The sequence below is a fragment of the Clytia hemisphaerica genome, unplaced genomic scaffold (assembly GCF_902728285.1).
Source record: "Clytia hemisphaerica strain Z4C2 unplaced genomic scaffold, Clytia hemisphaerica genome assembly, whole genome shotgun sequence".
NCBI classification, from domain to species: Eukaryota; Metazoa; Cnidaria; class Hydrozoa; order Leptothecata; family Clytiidae; genus Clytia; species Clytia hemisphaerica.
Genome location: NW_027104275.1, coordinates 671,415 through 680,639, shown reverse-complemented (window position 1 = coordinate 680,639; position 9,225 = coordinate 671,415).

The window sequence follows — 9,225 nt, the reverse complement described above, 5'->3', positions numbered from 1 at the left end:
TGGCAGTCTATCAAAGGGCATTTGCGCAACATTCCCAAGCCAAGTAAGCTGGCGAGAGGTGACATAATTATCAATCTTTTTGAGAGAGAAACGTTGTAAAAGGCTTTCGGTGCTAATCCTGTGGGTATATACTTGTGTACGGTTTACTCGACACATGATGGTGAAAGTTTCTAAGGGATGTAAGAAGCTTCTCTGTGAGACACCAGGTTTCAGCACCGTGTAGAAGAATCAGAAGGATGAGCGATTGATAGGCAGAACTCTTTGCAATATCGAGCGGATTGAAAGGAGTGCTTTTCTCAAAGAACCAAAAGCATTACCTGCTTTACGAATGGTTCACATCAAATTCATCTTAAGAATTTCTCGAAAAGAAAGTTCCTAAATAGCAGAATTTGTCGGTGATTGGGAAAAATTAGATTTCCAAGGTCGTAAGGTTGGTATTGTCGAAAGATTTGGGATCAGTGTAGTTTTTTAGAGGTCTGCTAACGAAAAGAATTTCTTTGATGGTTTATCAACAGGCGTATTATAATCTTCAACAGTCTTTATTCCAAAACGGTCAAAATGTTCGACCAAAAGTGGTGAATAGCATTCGATGTCTCTTCGGGATGAACAGCAGAACTGCAGTCACAGATTTAAAGCGCGAAGGGCTAGATGTCGTGCCTTGAGCTCTTCCAAGCAAAAAAAAAAGTGAATACTACAAAAAATATTGCTGATATTGTTTTTGAAAACCTGCGAAACTTCTTATTAGTCAAGCGCTGAAATTCTTTTGTAATGTCACGTGCGGCACACTTTCAGCCAAACACGCCGCATACTGCAGTATCATCTGCATACTCAGAGTCATTAACGTCAAAGTCAGTTCCTTTGAAATTATATCGTCTGCCTGTGAGTTTGTAATCGTTTTTTGTTCTAAAGATACAGAGTGGGCGATTGTTTTTTTTCCTCCATGTCATCATAACAGCGTCTATGAAAATGATAAATAAGCTGGCCCGCGTACGTCACCTTGCTTCGCAGCTTCACACCGATAGTACAAGGCATGATATGGGTAACAGATTTAACATCAAAAATAATTTGGAAGTTTTAATGTAGCAATTTTAAGACATCAATCAATTTCTTAGTGACACCAAATTTGGTTAAAATGTACCATAAAAGTGGACGAGGGACCCTGTCAAAAACCTTGTCCAGGTCCAAAAATAAAAACAATGTTTCAAGGTTATGCTCACGACGTTTCTTGATAGAAATTTTTACAGTTAAAAGCAGCGCCGATACAGACACGATCCCTTCTGAAACCACATTGATTTTGATGATAGAGCTATTCAATGAGCGGTTGAATTCTCTTATTAATAACGATGGCCGTAATTGGTCAGCCTAAGCTGAGCATTCAAATAGGTAAAATTCGGTTCTTCTTCTTCCATAAGACGGCAAAAAAAAAATCCGATTTTCCGATCTCACTTTGATTTTTAAACTTTCTTCCGATCGGGTTAACTTTTTGGGTACTTTTAGCGTGCGTTGTTTTTACAGATCGTAATGTAGTTTCAAGATGGCGGCTCAAGCGATAGTCAGATGTGATATAAGTCAGTGTTGTACCAAAGTATTTCCAGTGTAAATCTGTTGCAAGCTTCAATTTCTGTCATTTATTTTTTAACTCGGCAAATCAAACACATGGACATGATTTTCATCAAGGGGATTCTTTTTCTACATTCTTTGAAGGTTTAAAGTCGTTTGCTCAAGTTTTTGTTTATGTTGCTTTTTATTGCTGCTAGTTTTTGCAATAAAAACATATTTTTCTTGTTTGCCTCTAGGGGAATTGATGGTGTTATAATGTTATTGGGATTTGATAAAGTTTACAAAAGTACAGCTACTGTATAAATTTGATATAAAGACTAGATACAATCGTGCTTTTTTGGACTTGGACGTGTTTGTGATAAAGGCGAATCGCAAAAAACTGTTTGGTTCCGGTCATTTCTACTTTAAAAAGTGGGAGTCGTTCAGCCGGTCAGTCGAAAATATTTTTCTGTTAAGAAGCAGCTACACATCTTGTTGAAAGGGAATTCGTGTGGACTGATCCGAATTTTAAAATTGAGAAACCGTGGATAAACTGGTGTTTTCGGTTTACTCTCTATTAGCATGCGGCTCTCTACTTCGATTTGAAAACTTTTAAACACAGAGCGTACAGAGGGCGACAGTGGAAATCCAGCAAAGCAGCGGAAAAGCTTTCCGAGTCTCCAGCTCTACTACCTGCTGACCGTAAGTCAGATGATGGGAACCAAATGATGACATCACATCTCCTATTATTGGACTTGTAAAATTATGACAAATGGTCTTTGAAATTTATATTAATATATACAGTTCTTGTTGAAATTGATCAAACTATTTTTCACGCAGTTCCGGACGCAGATTGTGTTTTTCTAACCTTGGCGCACATTTTGACTGAATGATGGAATGGAATGAATGGCGATAACAGTTTATAGATATCTCTTATCAGACTTGCCGAAAGCGGGCTGCCGTCAAGTTACACAACATGCACACTCTCGTCACAACTTGCACAGCCATAACAAACAGATCAATCTGGTCTTCTTTTAACATTGTTTTAAAGTTTAAAAAACACTGCCAGTGCTTGGCACAGGAGAGAGGATTCCCAGTTGAAATTAATTGCTACACCGCTGCCCTGTTGAATTTATTTATTATGGTTGTGTGTTTATTCCGCCAAGGCGGTAAATCAATCGCCCAAATTCATAGACCAATCAAAAGTGAGTTTAAAGCAAAACGGGGAAAAATGAGCTTCCCCGCATAGTTATGAATTTTAGGTTTTGCTTTCGATTATCATTTGCGACCAGCAAAGTCTTCAAGATGGTTGTGTGCATGTTGTATAACTTGACGGTTACTAAACTACAAAATTTATTTACCCAGACTGGAGGGGCCATCCATTATACATACACAGTGAAGGGGGAGAGGGGGTTAGGCAAAGCGTACATCTATTGTTTAAACAAAGTCATTTCTCTGCGTACAACTACAAGGGGGGAGGGGGTGTCAAATATTTGGAAAATCTTTGCGTACGTACTATATATGGACAATGCTAAAGAGAAGTATACTTTGAGCTTCTCATGGGGGGGGGGGGTGGAGGATTTCTCAGGCTTGTTTTACTTAATTTTAAATCAAGTTATCAAATGTTTCACATTTTGTACATTATTCAACATATTTAGTCTACTCTGTTTCAGTGCATCTCTTACATCTGTTAACCCACTAACCCACTTATTAAAGCTATCTAGTTAAGCTCTATTGGCTGACCTTCCAGCCTCGGCTGGTTTATTTTATATGCAATCTCTAACAGCATGATGCCTCTGTAGTTTCCAGGGTTACTAAGATTACCATTTCTCTGAGACGACCGGTATCCAATTGAGCTTCATTTATCCAATGATAATTTAGTATAAGTATTCGAAACAAACACTATCTTGAGCAATTGATTTGAGCATTTGAGCAGTAACTCCTGTTTCACCAGGAGCATTGTTTTTGAGGTGGTTTATAGCGTTGTGTACTTCATCAGTAGATGTGTGTTAATGTTAATGTATAAATTCTTTAAAGTCGAAAAATGTGTACAAATCTGTACTAGCTTTAAGCTAATAGAGTTCGATTGCCTATTTTACAAAATGAATCATTCATCATCATCTGTTAATGCCCAATCGCTGACGATTTCTTCTGTAGAGCATTTTGGTTTATAATTTGAAGATATTTTTATTCGGTTTTGTAATTTTTTAACGAAGCGTAGTTTTGTTCTTGGGCTTCCTCTTACGTACCAGTTGAATCCTTTATTGTTATTGTCTTTGTTAAGTTTCTTCGCTTGTTCGTGCATCTCCTTGATCTTTTTCCGTTCGTTGATTGTGAAATCTTCCGTTATACTTACCTGAAAGAAACAAGTTTCTTTTAGCATGTGTAAATTCTTCATGATAAGATCTTTGTCATCTTGACTTTGCAGAGTGACTTTCAGAGGACGGCCATTCTTTGTTTTTCTGTTTCCTAATCTGTGGTGAACATTGATTTCTGGAACATTGATGTCATCTAGGAGTTCTCGGAACCGAAATATGTCATATTTTTCCCCATTTTCTTCTTCTTCCTTATCTGAGCCTGAATATTCGAGAAACCCGTGAACCATCATATTCAGTTTTCTAGATTCTATGTCTCTCTTTTCACTGTCTTCCTTCCGTTTTTGTTCTTCGGCAGATTTTAAGTCTTCTTTGTGCTTCTTGGTAATCTCAGCGTATGTTTTCTTTGATGTTTCAGTCATTATTTCTGCTGTGTGCTTTATTTCTTCCTTAATCATGCTTCTTGTCTTCTCCTCCATCTCTTGTAGTTTTCCTGCCAGAAAGGTTTTGATGTCATTTTTGATGGAATCACGGGTTTTTGTGTTGGTGTTGACCTCGTTGTTCAGTTTTTGTATGACGTCGTCTTTCTTTTTAAGTTCATTTTGCATCATATGTTGAGCGTTTTTTCCGTTTTTTCCGTTTTTTCGATGGCACGAAGCCCAACGAATCATCAATCGGACACTGGTCTAGAGAGTCTAGGATGTTTGAGTTGAAGACTGGAGGTCGATTATAGAGGGTTTGAAAGTGATTACGAAAGACTTCTGCTGATGATCGACATTCTGTCCCGTCTGCTTTACACTTCATAATTGACGTTATAATCCTTAAATAGATGAACTTGTACAGAAAATTTATAATTCTGTACATCCCCTTCTCGCAGATCCGGTAGAATCTTTTCAGCCAGTGGGGGTAAAAATAACGGACCAAAACGAGATGGGGATTGTTATTTCCTTATTTTTTATGACCGGGGATTCAAATAAAGTCAGAAAATTCAATTGGGATGGGAAAAATAGCATAAATTTTTGCAGTGAGGATTGGTTTAATTAATTATTTTCAGCGGGGACAAAAATTGAGTATAGTATCCCACCGGAACGATATTTTGGCCAATTTTTCCAATGGGATGGGTTTTGGATTGCATGTGATTTAGTTCTTTCTTCGCTTTACAGCATGCATTCAAACAAAGATGGCAGATGATGATTTATAGAATCACAGGATTGTCTCAACCTAATTGCCCAGCTCTTCAGGTAAGGCATTAGCCACGCAACGACAGTTGAAGCACTACTTATTAAAGATTATGGATTAATTTGCTTCAGCTAGTGAAGGAGAAGCTCTGTTTAGTGTTCTAAGTAAGATGTCTGTGGTTTGTACAATCATGTCACGACATTGAAGCCCTTGCGGGGGAATTTCGTATGAGAATGGAAAAATGATGTCAATGGAATTTGGTGCAGTACAATTCTTCGCCGCCAGAAAAAAGAAGCCTAATCGTAATTGACTCTTTTAAAATTTACAAAAAAGACTTGCGTAAAATAGGGGTGTATGATTTTTGAAATCTAAAATTATTTTTTAGCGTTTTTTTTATTCGTTTCAGAAAAAGCTCTTGACACTTCATCAAAGATAGAACGACGGGGAAACTCTTTTCGCAATCATAAGGGTACGGTCTTAGTTCTTTTTTCGATGAAAATTTTTTCAGTGTCAAAAAAATTTTTTTTGCATTATTTGGTGTAAATTTTGGTGCTCTTTCTGATGAGCTATATCCCGAAGTGTATAAAAGATGCAAAAATCGCAAAAATGCAAAAAACTCCGCATATTTTAATCCCTATTGACTGAAGTTATTGTGCGAGAATTAAATAGTCGTAAAAAATAGAGGATTTAAAGAGAAGATTTAAATTGAATAAGTTTCAAAAAGGAACACTCCATCACAGTGTTATTTTAAAAATATTTAACGTTATTAAAAAGAAAGTAGTTTATCTGTAAGAATTAGTTACTAGACACGAGAATAGGGAAATCATCTAATAAAAATATGGGTAAAAAACGGAAAACAAACCTATTTGCTTCAACAACCGGTCGAAAGAAACGAAAGACGAGTGTGCCTTGGAAGGCCAAGGAGATCGAGGAACGTAAAGAACTCAACACTGGCTATTCCTGGTTTACTCCAAAAAGACTCTGTTGCCAATGAAAGTGTTCCAAAGAAAAAGTTTGCAATTGATGACTACGAAGTCGAATTATCTGACGACGATTGTGACCCTGACAAGACGAGTCCAAGTAACTGGATAATTTCTTTACAATCCCTACAATCCGCATTAAACGAAAGTGCCGTATGCCGTACTTGCTTGCAACCAATTCAAATCACTGAAACAGAAGTCGCAGAGCTGGGCTAGCAACAACATTTTCAATCTCTTGTATGAACGATTGCGATTCTAAATCTTTTGAGACGTCACCTAAAGTCGGACGTATTCACGAGGTGAACAAAAGTAGTGTTTTAGCTGCAAGAATGATTGGTAAAGGAAGGTCAGGACTTACTAAGTTGTGTAGCATAATGGGTCTGTCGAATCCCGTTTCAAAGACGAGTTATGCCAACCACACTGCTTTTTTCGAGGAAAAAGCTAAGGAGCTACTGGAAGAAAATTTGAGCGAAGCTGCATTAAAAGTGAAAGAGCTAGAGCTGGATGAAGGTCAATCAAAGTCAGACGTTGTAGACATAGCCACGTGTTTTGATGGGACATGGAGCTCCAGGGGTTGGTCGGCAAGAGATGGCGTTGTGAGTGCAATTAGTGAAGGGACTTCTCAAATCGTAGATGTAGTCTATAAAACAAACTTCTGCAGACTTTGTAAAGATCAAGAGAAAGCAAAGCTGAAGGAAAAATCAGTCATTTTGATTATCTGATGTGGTATGTGAAACATGAGCCAAAATGCCTCTTGAACCACAATGGGAGTGCACAGGTAAGTGATACTAGGTTTTTTTGCGAAAGCTTGAAGTTTCAACTATCAGAACCTTTAACTTTTGGAAAATCGAGACAGAACTATTTTTCAACAAACTCATCTTGCAGTATTTAAAAACCATGGAATGAAAAAGGTGTAGAACAGGTGTTTTTTGAACAGGTATGTTTTGAAATTATATAAAATTGCTTACTTTAGATATAAATAATTTTCTTTCTGTAGAAAATGGAATCGGACGGGGTCCTTACTATCTATCAGCGATCAATCAAAAAACACGGATTACGATACAACCCCTACATTGGTGATGGTGACAGTTCATCATACACACGAGTCGCTAAAGATGCTCCTTACGGTGTTTTAAAGCCACTCACTAAATCGGAATGCTACATCCACGTAACGAGACGAATGGGGACTGGACTAAGAAAACTTATCAAAGAACACAAGGGTAATTTTTTATTTAACTTCAAACTTCGATTTAGAAACATTCTTATAGAAAGTACTGTTCCTCTTTTTTCTGTTCAATTAACAAAAGAATTCTGTGCTACAATGTTGAACCAGAAAGCTGTAAACATAGTTTATTCATTGCATAATAGTTCACTCACTCGTTAGACTTGCAGCAATTAGGAAGCGAAAATTTTTAAGATAAATTTCACCAACATGGTAAATACTAGAGCACAGTCTAATAAAATGAAACGAGAACCATCTAAAAAGTCTTCTGAGAAAAAGAGAAAAAGCGAGAACGAGAAAGTTACCAAGAGCAAAAGGAAAGTAACTACTGGTAGAAAATCAAAAAGGCAACAAAGAGAGGAATACCAAACGTACGACGTTCAAATATGGGAGAAGAACCACTCGACATCTGGCAAGCAGAAACAGTTCTAATCAAGGATTTTGAAGATATCGGGTAAGCAAATTAAAAATTTTATCCGATTTTCTCTGATGTATTCTTTATTCACTTATATCGAAGTATAATTGAATTATATGCCATAATCTTGAAAATGTCTAGTGATACGAGTTAAAAAATCGTCAATTATCTAATAATTTTATTCCTTTTCTTCAACTTCAGGTTTGATGGCCAAATATTCGTGGACAGTCTTAAAGACTCGGTGGATCAACGAAAATCGAGAAATAAAACGCCGTTACAAATTCGATACTACCATTACACGATGTGGGCGATTGAATTGAGGAAGAAAGAAATAGGCCCTATTGTCGACGGAGAGGAGCCAAAATACACCTTTCCACCAGTGGTGCTCGCATTTTTGAGATCACTAGTACCCGAGGATGTAAAAGGCGAACTTTTTTCAGAAGCCTATAAGGTTTCTCTGGAAGAATTTTGTACAAGTATTGATGTACCAAGAATTTAGTTTTACTAACTACTGAAAAAAGAAAAATTACACAAATTATCCATAACTGTCTGGAGTCACTGTTTGACTTTTAAAACCAAAACTAGTGCTTTTTATAAGAAATTCGTGTTATACCATTCAGTACATTTATAAAGGTTTGCTTTCAAAAGTAGTCTAATCGAGAAGTCTGATAGAAGTTTGAGCTGAGCCTTAGTTTTGCTACAAAAAATTGTTCTGAATTCATTTTGATGGTTTTTTTTAAATAGTACATTTCATAGTCGTTTTGAAACTTTTCTTTAACCCTATTAAACTCAGGCTTTTTTTAATATAGTATACTCAAGGGGGGGGGGTGGAATCCACCAGGTGGTAATAACTTTTGATCTAGATGTGCTGTGATCACGAAACTTTTAGGGAATGTTCCTTACCATGAAAGGAACTCATGATAAAAATTTCGAGTTCATGACGTCATCATACCAGTGATGACGCCATCACAAAGTTTTCGCCTGCCGCTGACCGGTCAAAAAGTACTCTTTATTAAAACTGCAATAAAACCTTCAAAAATTAATTTCTTTCAATTCTGTTTCGATTTTCTAAAAGCTAAGGGATTAATCTATCACATATTTGCCGGTTCTATGATATGATAAAATTTGACACATTAAATCAATGCTGAAGATGAGTAAAATCTGAGAAAATTGATGACGTCATTAATGATGACGTCATCATTTTAGAAAATTTTTTTTAAATCTTTAGATAATTTCAATGATTACCTAAAACCTGTCAAAATTTTAAATCGTTTGCATAACTCTTTCAAAAGTTATAAAGATTCTAAATTTTCAAGATTTTAAGGGATTTTAGTTGAATTTTACGGTATATTGTCACAAAAAAGTCATAAAATCAGATCTGGTGGGTCTAAATCATGAAAATTTGCAAAAATGCTTTTTATATGATTTTGTTATTAAAGTCACAAAATTTCAGGACATTCAGAAAATTTTTCGATAAGCTATAGGCAAAAAGATCACCCGCCTGGTGGATTCCACCCCCCCCCTGATACAAATAGGGTTAAACAGTAATTTCCTTCGTTTTCTTCAGGGAAGAAG